The sequence below is a fragment of the Zophobas morio genome, unplaced genomic scaffold (genome assembly GCF_036711695.1).
Source record: "Zophobas morio isolate AGI-343-1 ecotype UQ-CSIRO unplaced genomic scaffold, CSIRO_AGI_Zmor_V1 ptg000005l, whole genome shotgun sequence".
Classification (NCBI taxonomy): Eukaryota; Metazoa; Arthropoda; class Insecta; order Coleoptera; family Tenebrionidae; genus Zophobas; species Zophobas morio.
In genome coordinates, this window is record NW_026972110.1 from 42,398 (window position 1) to 56,856 (window position 14,459).

At 37.7% G+C, this 14,459-nt stretch overlaps 1 long non-coding RNA gene across 2 annotated transcripts; it reads right to left on the reverse strand.

Annotated features, from left to right (window-relative positions):
* Positions 1 to 10,544: 10,544 nt before the first annotated feature.
* On the reverse strand, positions 10,545 to 12,867 carry LOC135120882 (uncharacterized). 2 transcript variants are annotated; one of them, XR_010278775.1, is made up of 6 exons: positions 12,581 to 12,867; positions 12,184 to 12,471; positions 11,928 to 12,128; positions 11,446 to 11,872; positions 10,947 to 11,365; positions 10,545 to 10,888 (listed from the first exon to the last, which is right to left on the reverse strand). It is a non-coding gene; the product is annotated as an uncharacterized LOC135120882 (long non-coding RNA). The 2 variants fall into 2 exon arrangements; XR_010278777.1 differs by having other exon boundaries at positions 11,446 to 11,883.
* Positions 12,868 to 14,459: the final 1,592 nt, after the last annotated feature.

Here is a 14,459-nt window from a genome sequence, read left to right on the forward strand (position 1 = left end):
TGCATTCTGGCGTTCGTAGATACAAGAAAACTGTTAAAATTCTTCAGAAACGTCACTTTTGAAGTGTTTTCTTGTACTTTTAAGCCACTCAGATACCCTACGGGCTCGGAAAGTGCAACGAAACCATCAAATTTTAGCTAGAAACTGTATTTTTGTCGATTTTTATTGAATTTGAACTATATTTCAACGTTTTTTGATGGTTCTGAGCCACCAAACACACTTAAAGCATGCAGAATCGACTCAGAATAGGAAAAGGAGACGTTTAGGTCAATTTTATGCATTCTGGCGTTCGTAGATACAAGAAAACTGTTAAAATTCTTCAGAAACGTCACTTTTGAAGTGTTTTCTTGTACTTTTAAGCCACTCAGATACCCTATGGGCTCGGAAAGTGCAACGAAACCATCAAATTTTAGCTAGAAACTGTATTCTTGTCGATTTTATTGAATTTGAACTATATTTCAACGTTTTTTGATGGTTCTGAGCCACCAAACACACTTAAAGCATGCAGAATCGACTCAGAATAGGAAAAGGAGACGTTTAGGTCAATTTTATGCATTCTGGCGTTCGTAGATACAAGAAAACTGTTAAAATTCTTCAGAAACGTCACTTTTGAAGTGTTTTCTTGTACTTTTAAGCCACTCAGATACCCTACGGGCTCGGAAAGTGCAACGAAACCATTAAATTTTACCTAGAAACTGTATTTTTGTCGATTTTTATTGAATTTGAGCTATATTTCAACGTTTTTTGATGGTTCTGAGCCACCAAACACACTTAAAGCATGCAGAAACGACTCAGAATAGGAAAAGGAGACGTTTAGGTCAATTTTATGCATTCTGGCGTTAGTAGGTACAAGAAAACTGTTAAAATTCTTCAGAAACGTCAAGTTGCAAAGGCTAAGGCCAAAATAATCCTGTCGATACACCCCATAAACTATGTCCACGTGCAAAATGCGAAGACAGCGAAAGAGGCATGGGAAAATTTAATCAAGGCCTTCGACGATAAAGGACTTACGCGAAGAGTTGGCCTGTTGCGTACCTTAATCACAACTCAGTTGGAAAATTGTGATTCCGTAGAAGAGTACGTTAACAAGATTATTTCAACAGGACATAAATTGACGAATATTGGTTTTGTTGTAAGTGATGAATGGCTTGGGACGTTATTACTTGCTGGATTGCCAGACCATTATCGCCCAATGATAATGGGACTAGAAAGCTCCGGTATCGCCATTACCAGTGACTCCATCAAGGTGAAACTATTACAAGAGGTCAAGGTCGATACAAGCAGTTCAAACAAAAATGGAGTAGCGTTCTTCGGAAACCACGCCGAAAAGAAGAACTATACTAAAAATGGGCCACGGTGTTTTGAATGTAATAAAATTGGTCATCTCGGGAAGAATTGTTTTAAACGAAAGGCTCGCCTGCAGAGAGAAAATGGCAAATCTTCCAACACGAAGGAAGCGAAATCCTTCTTAACAGTCTTGTCAACCGGAAACGATCATGTTGAAAAAAATGAATGGTATATCGACTCCGGCGCATCGGTCCATCTAACGAACGACAAAACATGGCTGACATCCGCAAGCAAACCTCCTTCATCCACGCAGGAAATTATAGTAGCCAATAAAAATCGTCTAAATGTCGATGCAGTGGGGGAGGTAAATTTGGACGTTTGTACAGGTGGTACACCTGACAAAATAAACGTAAAAGAGGTTATGTTTGTGCCAGATTTGACAACAAACTTGCTGTCTGTGTGTAAAATAACCAATAAGGGGCACAAGGTGTACTTTGAGAGCAGTAAATGCAGTATATACGACAAAAGCAACGCCCTCATCGCCAGTGCCACACTGAAGAATGGCATGTACAAACTGGATCGACCGAAAAATAAGGTGCACGGTGCTAACTCAGTATCGGTTGCTGACAATATACATCTATGGCATAGCAGACTAGGCCACCCGTCAACGGACAGCATGAACCGAATAAAAAACGGGGTCGTTACGGGAACGAATTTCAAAAATTCGCTGAGTGAACCTTGCGAGGTATGTGTGCAGGGCAAACAACACCGTCTACCATTTAAGCCACATGTCAAGAACTCAAGCCGACCCTTGGAACTAATCCATTCAGACCTATGTGGTCCTATGGAGGAAAATTCATTGGAAGGATCAAAATACTTTCTCACTTTTGTGGACGACTTCACCCACAAAGTATTTGTTTACTTTCTAAGAAACAAATCAGAAGTACACGATGTTTTCCAAGAATTCAAGAATCAGACGGGAAATACAGTCAAGACTTTGAGGACTGACAATGGAACTGAATATGTCAACAACAGGTTGCTCAAGCTGCTGAAATTGTCTGGTATTTGTCACCAAACAACGATTCCACATACGCCCGAACAAAATGGAGTTGCAGAGCGGATGAACCGCACCATCATAGAAAAAACGCGTTGCTTATTAATTGGTGCCAATTTGAAGAAAAGGTTTTGGGCAGAAGCCGTAAATACAGCTGTCCACTTGATCAACAGAGCACCGACAAGAACATTGAAAGATGTCACACCAAATGAAGCTTACACAGGTAAGAAACCTGATCTATCCTATTTAAAAGTGTTTGGTTGTAGGGCATTTGTTCACGTGCCTAAACAACAACGCAGAAAATTGGACCCGAAGTCAGAAGAATGCATTCATGTGGGCTATGCAAATGGTTCGAAAGGCTACCGGCTCTATCACATAAGAAAACAGAAAATTGTGGAGGATAGAGATGTTGTATTTTTTGAAAAAGAACTTCCAAAGGCATCGCAATGTGAAAACAATGATTGGTTGTTTTACCCAATCACCGATGAAACGAACCTCCATGATCATACCGAAGAAAGTGAAGAGTGTGAGATCGAAGAAACTCAAGCAGACGAAATTGATGAACAAGAAATTGAAGAAATTCAGGTTGAATGTAATGTCCATGAAATTGAAACCAATGATGATGTTGAGCAAGTCGAAAACACCGAAAGAGAAGAACCCGCTATAAGAAAATCAAGTAGGGAAAGAAAAGCAAAGGAATTTTCTGAATATATTTGCTACCATGTTGAGTCGTTGACGAGGGAGCCCAAAAATGTTGAAGAAGCTGTTTCGAGTCCTGAGTGTACAAGATGGCTTGAAGCAATGCAAGCTGAATACGATGCACTCATTGAAAACAAAACGTGGACTCTCACAGATTTGCCAACCAATGCCAAAGTGATTGACAGCAAATGGGTATTTAAAACAAAATTAGATCAAGACGGGAACATAGATCGATTTAAAGCCAGACTTGTAGTGAAAGGTTGTTGTCAACGTAAGGGGATAGATTATCAAGAAACCTATTCACCTGTGGTACGATACAATTCGATTAGATTGATCTTAGGTCTTGCAGTCAAGTATGACCTTGACATTGATCATATGGACGCAGTGACTGCGTTCTTGCAAGGAGATCTTAACGATGACATTTTTATTCAGCAGCCTGAATTATTTATTATTATTATTATTATTATTATTATAGTAAGTTGGTCAACAGGCACTAGTCCCAATTACAGACCAACAGATACATACAGAAGGTATAGATGTATAAAAACTACTGTCATATTCATCACACAGCTATAAATTACCGCCTGACCCAGAAAGGTTAAATTATGACAATAGTACAATTAGACCGTTGGAAGAAACGCCAGAGAAAGTAGTTATCAGTGTATCACATGAAAACATCGAAAGTATTTTGATATTGATTGTACAGGGTACACATTTCAAATATTGGAGAGTGCTTTTCAATGTCAATACGAGGAGTTGGTAAGTAAAATGAGTAATGGTACCGGGACGAAGGTCTCGGAACAGAAAATGACAATTTACTAAGGAGATGGGGACAATCAATTTGAAAGTGTATTAGTTTATGGAGAAAATTCAAAGAAGCCCTAATGCGTCTTGTCTGTAAGTCGTCAAAACCAAAACGTGCCAACAGTGTGGAATGGGAAGAGCCCCTTGCGGGATACACGCCATCAATTTTAAAAACCAAGAATTTCAGGAATCGCCGCTGAATCTTTTCCAAAGAGTTAATATGTATTTGAGAGAACGGAGTCCAAACCACGCTCGCATACTCAAGCACGGAGCGCACATAACAAAAATATAGAATGCGCAAGCAAGTAACATCATGGAAGCTACCACCGCATCTCAAAATAAAACCTAGAGATTTATATGCACGTGCACAAATGTTGTTAATATGATTAACAAAGGTTAATCTTGAATCAAAGGTGACTCCCAAGTCCCGGAATGAATTAACCCTGGATAAAATAGTGTCATCAATGGTATAGCTGTACAGTATTTCTGAATTCTTATTGGTAAATGACATTACAAAACATTTCCTTAAATTCACAGAAAGTAGATTAGTATTACTCCACTTACAAAAACGGTCCAGATCATTCTGTAATAAACGACAGTCATCCAAAGAAGAAATCCTTCTGAAAATTTTTAAGTCATCTGCGTATATAAGTGTGCTAGAATTAATTTTTTTCACAATGTCGTTGATATAAATAGTGAAAAAGAGAGGTCCAAGAACTGTACCTTGTGGTACACCCGATGGAACTAAAATCTTATTAGAAACATGACCATAATACTTAACACATTGGGATCGATTAGATAGATACGACGATATTAAAGACAACAAGGAATCGGAGAAGCCAAAATTATGCAATTTAGCAAGTAAGATGTGGTGGTTTAGTTTGTCGAATGCTTTAGTAAAGTCGGTATATACCGCATCAACCTGAAACTTGGCATCAAAGCTATCCGAAACAAACTGAGTAAATGAACATAAGTTCGAAGTAGTAGATCGACCACTGATAAAACCATGCTGGGAATCAGTAATACTACTGCTAACATTAAATAATAAAAATTTATGTAATACCATCTCAAAGATCTTACTGAAATTACATATTAACGATATTGGTCTATAATTAACCACATCATTTCTAGCACCGCTCTTGAAAACAGGTGTTATAGTAGATAATTTCCAGATGTCAGGGAAAGTTTTTGTTTTTAAAATTAGATTAAATATTATGGTCAAAGGATAACACAAAGCTGAAGCACAGTCTGATAACAAGAATGCAGGAATCCCATCATGACCAGCAGTAAGATTGGATTTCAACTTCTTTAGAGCACCTAGCACTTCAGACTCAGATATATTTGACAGATTAATAGACACATTAGGTGTAGTATCAAAATAATCATCAATGTTGGTGACAGCACAATCACTGTAATTGTTGGTAAAATACGCACTAAACGCATTGACAATCTGCTCTGGACTATTAAGCAATTCACCTGAATAAGTCATTTGCGCAGGGATACCAGTACACTTCCTCAAACTGTTAACATATGCCCAAAATTTTTTTGGATCGGATTTAATATTAGATTCCATATCAAGCAAATATTGGCGCTGTGCCCGCTTAATGTCACATTTCAATTCAGATCGTAGTCTTCTGAAGTCATTGATCATCTCTGAGTTATTAATGTAATTAGAGGACCTTAATTTTCGTAGTAGGCGCCATTTACACTTAAGTTTGCAAATGATAGAAGGTGAAAACCATGGGGGAAAAACAGACTTACGGACGAGACCCGTTTTAGGAACGTACAAGTCAAAACCAATCTTCAACTGACTATACAAATGAGTACAAGCTAGATTAACATCTGTAATATCAAGAATACATGACCAATCAATACGAGATATATAACTGTATAAGCCAGGATAATCAGCCCTCCTAAAATTCCAAAGTTTATCTTCCAAACTGTTCCTATTGATCACTTTTGGTTGAGATTCCCGAGAAACCACAGTCATGAGAAGAGATGGATGGTGAATGTCCTCATCCAGTAAGATATCTATCGATCTCAGAACAGAGCAGTGACGATTGGAGATAACCAGATCTAGGAAACGATCATTAGCATTTCTCACATTGTTAAACTGTTGACAGTCACAGAAATCAAGGAAGTTGAAAAGGTAAGATAATTTTCTGCTACTTAGAGAAGAAGATGACAAGGTAGGTTGGTAATCTGAAATATTAAAATCACCGATGATAATAACCTGTTGATTATATAAGTTGGTAAAATTACCTAGTAAATTAAATAGCAATTCATATTCATCAACAGTTGCAAGAGGTTGAATATAAACAACAAATATATAAATAGTGAAATGACCTAATGAACATTTAGCACAGACTATATCTGTACACTGTAACGAATCAAATCCTCTACATGACAAATCAATTTTAAAAACATTGAATCGATGCTGCGCGGCTAGTAATACCCCTCCCCCTTTACTAACATTCATTTTATGAAAATCACGATCTGATCTGACAATATGGAAATTCTGGGGACAGAATTCAGAATCCGTAACTGAACTATTAAGCCATGTTTCTGACAGACATATAAAATCGTAATTACAACAGAGAATAGAATTATGAAGATCGGATAACTTTGAGTTGATTCCACGAGTATTTTGATAATAGACAGAAATTTGAGATTTATTAAAAGACTGAGATAGAGTGAAGGCAGAATGATCAGAGACAGAACTAGAATCGATGGACAAAACTTTTAACTGCTATATAGAGATACCGAAAACGTCGAATTTGAGTTTATTGATCGTCAGTTGATATGCCTGACAATTTTGACGTTCCCATGCAGCATGATCAATAGCGATGTTTTCAAATTTCTCATTGGATTTTAAGTTTGAACAATTAGTACAACACAGATTCACGGCAGTGCACTCCTTTACAACATGCTTTCCAGCACAGCGAGGGCACGACAACTCACTGTTACAGTTTTTCGACGAGTGATTGTATCCGTTACATTTGTAACATCTGAGGACGTCTATTCCGCAGTAAATTGTACAGGCATCCAAGCCAATCAAGCAGTGTCCAATGTTCAAAGCCTTCTTATATGTCTCAATATCAACTTCAAGTACCGCAAAGAAACTGTCTGTCTTATCTTTCTTTTTCAAGGGAGAAAATTTTATAAGCTTGTATTCGTCCACATTATTGAAGATGTACTCGTTTTGTTTAACTAAATATGGAATAATACAGCTTTCATCTACCCAATCAGATATGCCGGCAATTCGAATTCGGGGCCGCAACGTTTTGATATCACGAATGTCATAATCAGATGAGAGCTTTTTAGATTTTGCAAGTTGTTTGAACCGTCCGACATCATCGCACCCAAGTAAGACTCCTCCCTCTTTCAGATTTTTTACCTTACCAATAAGCACAGAAGAATCAACAGGGTCAATTTTAGCCATGATATCAGACTTAGTTTTATGTACTGACTGAGTTTTATCTTTCGGTTTCACAATAATTGTTTGTTGCGAATTCTTAGCAATCGTCGCAGCATATGTTGCTTTAACATTGATATCTGAAGGAGTTATATTATTCGGCGAAATCTGCGATTGCTGCTGAGAGATTTTAGTTAACTTTGAGATTTCGTCGCGAAGAAAAGAGTTCTGAGTAACAAGATCACGAATCACAGAATCCATAGAATCGATTTTACTAGTTAAAGGTCGCAACTCACTATTAACAATCTCTCGCACTACTAACTTGAGCTGATCTACTGAAATAAACACATCATTGGACCCACCCACAGCATTGTTCACACTGCTATGAGAAATAGCTTTTAGTTTACAAAAATTACAAGACCAGCCGGTAAGATCGCCCAGATCATTCAGACTGTCATAAGCCTCAGGAGTTAGACCACCGCATGATATGTGGTAATTGTGTTTGCATAGCTTACACGAAATGTAATTATCTGTACGCCCTATGGTACGTGCACATTTACTACATTTGATCGCCATAGCTGCAAAAACTCACAGAATAATAAAAAGTCAGTAACGAGCTACTGCCTCCACTAAGGAGGCAGCCAGTAATACACCAAATAATAATCCGAAAAAATTAATGAAGTAAAAATCTAAAAACAAGCGATGACGATAAATGCGGTACAAATAAAAACACCCACCGAAATGAGAAATCCAACAACCACCAACCTCAACTCCAAAAAACAACTTACCGACCCCTCACGGGGGTCAAACCTTCAATGTGAAGCAACGATTCGAAAATCTAAAATTTATGCTCAAAAGAAACCACAAAACGAGCCACCAAAACGAGGCCAAGAACAAGAGCACCTACACAGGACAGCACTCCTAATTTGAAGTTAGAGGCCAAGAAAATAAAGTTTGCAAATTAAACAAGGCAATGTATGGTTTGAAGCAAGCTGGAAGACAATGGAATTTGAAGTTACATCAAGCGTTTATAGAAATCGGGCTAAATCAATCAAAACGAGATGAGTGCATATATTATCTTTGCAAGGATAATAAGATTGTCATTGTCGCAGTCTATGTAGATGATTTACTCATTTTGGGCAACGATTCAAAAATGAAAAATGAATTGAAGAAAGAATTGGAAAGCAGATTCAAAATGAAAGATTTGGGAGAATTACAGTATATCCTGGGAATTCGGGTAACAAGAGACAGAAAAGAGGGCAAATTATGGTTGGACCAATCAAAATATTTAGAAGAGGTTTTATCAAAATTCAACATGGCAAACTGCAATCCGACTAAAACTCCGTTAAGTCCATCCGAGAAGCTAACAAAAGAAATGTGCCCAAAATCAACGAACGAGGTTCAAAACATGGAGAATGTACCATATCAAGAGGCAGTAGGGTCATTGATGTATGCATGTCAGGGTACGCGTCCGGACATGGCATATTCACTAGCGTTATTGAGCCGATTTAACAATAATCCAGGCTCTGCTCACTGGTCAGCTGTGAAACGAGTCCTTCGATACATCCAGGGCACAAAGGACTTCAGACTCTGTTTTACAAGGACAGAGAATGGAAAACTTGCAGGTTTTTGTGACGCAGACTGGGCAGGTGATGAAGATGAGAGACGGTCAACCACAGGATATGTCTTTACATTCCAAGGGGCCCCTGTATCATGGAATAGCAAGAAACAACCCACCATTGCTTAATCCACAACTGAAGCAGAATACATGGCTCTAAGTGCAGCGGCGCAAGAAGCTATTTGGTTACAGGGCATTCTAAATGAATTAATGCCTGAAGTCGATGACGAAGGACCTATTCTGAAATGTGACAATAAAAGCGCAGTGGATCTGAGTCGAGTGGGAGGATACAGAGCAAGGACAAAGCACATAGATGTGAGACATCATTTCCTTCGTGAGCAAATTCAAGAAAAGGCCATACAAGTTCAACACATTGCTTCGAAGGAAATGACAGCTGATGTGATGACCAAAGCATTACCTCTGGAGCTGCATGAAAAGCACCTGAAGGAAATGGGACTCAAGAAGCGTTAATTTAACATTATTTAAATTTAAAAATTTTTTTTGTTGATAGTTGTAGTTTCCTAGTGGGAGTGTTGATATTATAGAAAACTACCCTTTTGCTAACTGTATTACCGACATAAGCTTGCGCATGTGCGCACTTGACACAAAACTAGTAAAGTAAGTTCAGTTGATGTACCACCAAGTTGCAATACACATTTCAATCGTTTCGTTCAGTTTTATTCACCTATAATTTCCAAACAATCAATTCCACTGGATAAAGCAAAACCTTGCTACAAGAAAACTGTTAAAATTCTTCAGAAACGTCACTTTTGAAGTGTTTTCTTGTACTTTTAAGCCACTCAGATACCCTACGGGCTCGGAAAGTGCAACGAAACCATCAAATTTTAGCTAGAAACTGTATTTTTGTCGATTTTTATTGAATTTGAACTATATTTCAACGTTTTTTGATGGTTCTGAGCCACCAAACACACTTAAAGCATGCAGAATCGACTCAGAATAGGAAAAGGAGACGTTTAGGTCAATTTTATGCACTCTGGCGTTCGTAGATACAAGAAAACTGTTAAAATTCTTCAGAAACGTCACTTTTGAAGTGTTTTCTTGTACTTTTAAGCCACTCAGATGCCCTACGGGCTCGGAAAGTGCAACGAAACCATCAAATTTTAGCTATAAACTGTATTTTTGTCGATTTTTATTGAATTTGAACTATATTTCAACGTTTTTTGATGGTTCTGAGCCACCAAACACACTTAAAGCATGCAGAATCGACTCAGAATAGGAAAAGGAGACGTTTAGGTCAATTTTATGCATTCTGGCGTTGGTAGATACAAGAAAACTGTTGTAGTAAGCCGTTTCAAACCAAATTTCCGCGCGCCAAACTTTTGGTAAGAAAAGGGATGGAAATGGAAAGAAACGAAAACCACTAAGAGAGAGATGCGCAGAAGGGTGTGTTTGAGCGGGGTGAGTCCAGAGATATGGAGAAGGAGAATGAGCTTCCCCATGCGCAGACGAAATCCTTGGTCTAAAATTGAAAGCAGCCATTTTATCAGTTGACTGTTGCCAACATAATCACAAATCACTAACAGAACTTGATATCCCTAGACAATTGCTTCATTATTGGGCGGGAAGTTTAAAATCATTAATTACAATGACCTAATAATAAATCACAACTAAAATATATTTCACCTTAAACGAATAAATAAACATAATTATACTTCAATATATTTATTGATGCGAAAACAGTACTAATTATGTGTACACATGTCTAACAGAAGTGCCTTGAGCAAGACATGAAAGTCTTTTGCTCAAATGAAACATTCTTATTCGCATGTAGGCATTAATTATTTGTTTAATAAGAATATATAAATGGCCTTCATCGATGGCCACCGTCTCGAGTGCGTGGGTCTTCTAAATTAGGAAAAAGAATGCTGGCATGCCGAAAGTTTTAAAAAATTGTTCATCGCTTGGAAGTTTATCGGTGAGTTGCAAAATTTTTCGTATTAACAGTAACAACAAGTCTTCACAACCCCAGCAAAAGGTTTAATAAGCCCACCTAAAATCAAAATTTTGTTAAGACTTAAAAAATAACTATTGTAAGTATTTGATTTTACCCATGTTTTTTTTGTCCAATAATCTGTAAAAGTGTAAGTCACTTCTTCTTGTTTCAATACAAGAAGAAATGCAGTCTGCGCACTTAAACGTCTTCACCACCATTTTGACAACATAGCTACCAATATATGCCACGTTTTCTGCCACTTCACTCAGCCCAATAAACTTAGACGGTCATAGTCATGATCTGCAAGTGCTTCAGTCAAAATATCGAGATCATATTTTTTCAAGACAAACACGTCAACTGATTGTTGAACATTTGTGCTCTTTTGCTTTGGGCCAATGTTAACAGAGAGCAGACAGGTGGTGCAAAGCACTTTACAATTTCCTCCTTCCCTCGTTATGTTTGTAAATAGAAGCAATCTTCTAAGTTTTACAAAATCGTAGAGGAGTAGGGTTATTGTTTCACCCATTTCTCGATCTGAAAACAGAAAAATAAATACAGATTTGTGTAATTCCAGTGCATAAAAAAGTAATACAATTGTTTTTTTAAAAGCTTACCGCACTGAGCAGAAGAAAATTTCTAGATGATCTTGACTACATTTATGTTAGCAAGTCATTCAACCTCTTACTACTAACAAATTCATCAAAAATTCCCATGAACGACGTAGCGGAAATAACAAAGCCCAGAATTGACGTTTTTCGGGGCGTGCACCACAAAGGGCCGCCAGTGACATCCTTCAAATTCAGAAGATACTCACTGGTGTCGATGAGAAATGGACGCCACATTTCTTCATTGTTTTCTCTCAAAGGTGCCTTAAAATTCTTAGCACGTACACTTCGGGAATTGAGAATATCAAATAAAGAATCTATCCTTCTGATGAATTCTATTGTTGTTTCACAACCTTGAAAGTCACTAATACCAAGATCTTTTAAAAATTCAAGTGCATCCGCAACTCTTGCTAAGAGTTTGTGCTGCTAAACTCACCTATAATAGAACTTAATTATTGTCAATAAGGAATATTGTCAGGAAAACAACTTACTTTCATTTTGTTTCCATCACTCCAAATGTGCCTTTTTCAACTTGTTTGCAACATTTAGGAATTCATCATTTTGTAATTCATGTAGTTTCTTTATGTAACGCCAGCTTATCACCTTCCCTCCTGTCAGAACTACTTTTTGAGTTCTTGCTTTTACTTCCACTTGTACTGCTACTGCTTTTTCCATGGTATCTCTGCGCAGCACTAAATAATAATTATTAACAGTAGTAAAAAATTCAATATAATAAAATATTCAAACCTTAATGTCCTCTTTACACCTTGAGGTATAATCGATGGAGACTCTTCTCAAATATCAGCTGAAGTAGCACTCACAGTACTCATTGAAGTTGAAGAAGCTTCTAGACTTTCATCTAAATTCACACTGGGAATTGCGTTCGATTTCAATCGTTTTCACTCATTTACAACAATGAAATCAGTTGTTGTGAAATGATCTGAGCACACCAGCTTATACTTAGTCAGTTTGAAGCTGTCATCTTTTTTCACAACAATCAGCCACTTTTTTAAAAGTTTTCGATCTTTCGGAAACCTAAAATCAGATATAATAAATATTGATCACATAGTATTGCAATAACCAATTGTTATTAATTATAACTATCTACGTATTCGATTTTAATAAGATAATGAAGAAAACTTACTGATGAAAAGATACACCTTCTGAACGAAATCGTTGACAATTTTTACAGTGAGAAACTGTACAAGACATGTTTGTTGTCAATAATAATGTCCTTTAACACTAACAAGCACGTTCACACGTACACTAACGGTAAAACAAATTAAGTAATAATTTTAACTCCAAATTACAACTGGTTCAACAACGTCGTAACCTCGTAGGTAAACAAAACTTTAAGGTTAACTGATAAAATGGCGGCCCCCATAGTGTACCGATGCGCAGAAGTCGAAGCTCATTCTCCTTCTCCATATCTCTGGGTGAGTCGCGGTCAGTTCGACTTGGTCTTTCTTTCGAGTAAGACGTCAGGTTGGTGTTCTCTGTGTTTTGTTCGAATGTCTGTGCGCTGTTTGTTTCCTGTTCTAGTGCTGATTTCTTCTAACGGAGTTCCACCCCCCCTGACGAACCAGCGAACGCAAGAATTCCCTGCTACGTTCGAACACAGAGAGGTTATTTCGGTGGTGAGCACGTATTTGGTTTGAAGATCCAAGAGGTATGTTTTCCACATGATTCCGTGTGTGCTGGTGGAAGAAGCGGCGTTGCTTCTCGATGGTTACGGAGTATGTGAGACGCGGGAACCACACACATATGTGACGCGACAAAAATGGCGGCACTTCCGGATGACGCCATGGCCGTTAATTTTCGTACTAACCTTTTCAACATAATTTCAATCCGTTTTAGTAGGGCTTTTCAGGGAATTACGTTAGCTAGGGCAGTTTTATTTAGCGAATGTTATGCGGAAAGTTGGGTGGCAATTTTCGAGGTATTATTTTGCGTTGCATAATTTGAGCACGTGTGAGTAAAGTAAATTCAAACGCAATCTGAACAAGTGAATCTTTAACAAAATAACGTTGAGGACGGCATCAGAAAGATTAGTAATATTAGAGTCTGGGGGACGGGGGATTTTCTTTGTGTTAGTAACATCAATTAATTAGGCACATCAATTTGGCTGACATTATAAAATCTAAGATATTTCAATGGCTTTTCCTCGATTTATTATTCGTTTGTCGTAAACTCTAATGCTGGAAAATTTCATGTAGTTTTCAAATATTCAACCGTTCAAAATAGAAAGAGAAAGTGGTAGGGTGCAAGTACGGGGTGTTGACCGGGGAATTTCAAGGGCAATCTTTGTGAATTTTTGTATTAGTCATTGGGGATTTGTTGTTGACCGAAAACTGTTGATGAATTTGAAAATGAATGTTATTGAAAGAAAGGTGCAATTCAAAGCGAATGTGCACCTACGATTACCTATATTTTACTTATTTTGCATATTTTGTGTGTGGTATTTTTTTTTATGTGTTGTTTTGTTTATTTCGTATGTGTTTTTATTTATGTGTATTTTGTTTGGGGATGTGTTGGGGGGGGGGGGGTTGTTTGTTTAATTCGGTCAACAACGTAACTTTGCCCATAATGTCAGATAAATATTTCATTAAAATCATTGCCAAAATGTGAATAATTTAATCTCTTTCAAAATTCTTTGTCTTTAAAGTTATTGATAAAAACATGAATAATTTCTCACTTCATTTCTTTATTGCATAAGATTGTTGATCACACGTGCATAATTTAACCTCATTTAAATTTCTTTGTATTTAAAACAAGTATTGATGGAGTGTGGCCAATTAAATTTTGCTTATTGCTTGTCTGAAATCCAAATACTCATTTTGATAACGCTAGTTAACTCGGGGGTCGTGTAGCGTGGACGCGGTGGCGTCGGCGACTCCGTGCGGGTGGTTACGGCTCTTGCCAGACTTCCGACCCTGGCTGACTCGGAGTTTACACAGCTGCCTTATCGGCGGGGGCAGGAAGGTCAACCTATGTCAGGTGGGTGCGTAAGACCACGCGCGTGA